A 357-nucleotide genomic window follows, 5' to 3' on the forward strand; every position below is an offset into this window, starting at 1 on the left:
TATAATTAAAAAGCAGACTTAGGGAGATAGGAATGCCAATATCTCCACAACTGAGACTGAAATCGATTGTTTGTTGTCAGTAAATGACAAAATAATATCATTGCCAGATTCCAAAAAAGGTTTTAAAAAAACAGCAACAATCCACTGGACTTTGTTTCCAAGTTTGCAGATGTTTCACTTTCCATCCAAGAAGCTTTTTATATTCAAAATGTCAGGAATAACATTGAGTTTGAGGTTTTATACATTAGCCAAACAAAGCCTTGTTTTGGTTTTGAAAACATTTGTGAATATGCACTATATAAATAAACTGAATTGAATTTAATTAAATTAAAACAGCATGTAAGGTATTGACTCTTG

The sequence above is a fragment of the Cyprinodon variegatus genome, unplaced genomic scaffold (genome assembly GCF_000732505.1).
Source record: "Cyprinodon variegatus isolate N-32 unplaced genomic scaffold, C_variegatus-1.0 Scaffold65, whole genome shotgun sequence".
Classification (NCBI taxonomy): Eukaryota; Metazoa; Chordata; class Actinopteri; order Cyprinodontiformes; family Cyprinodontidae; genus Cyprinodon; species Cyprinodon variegatus.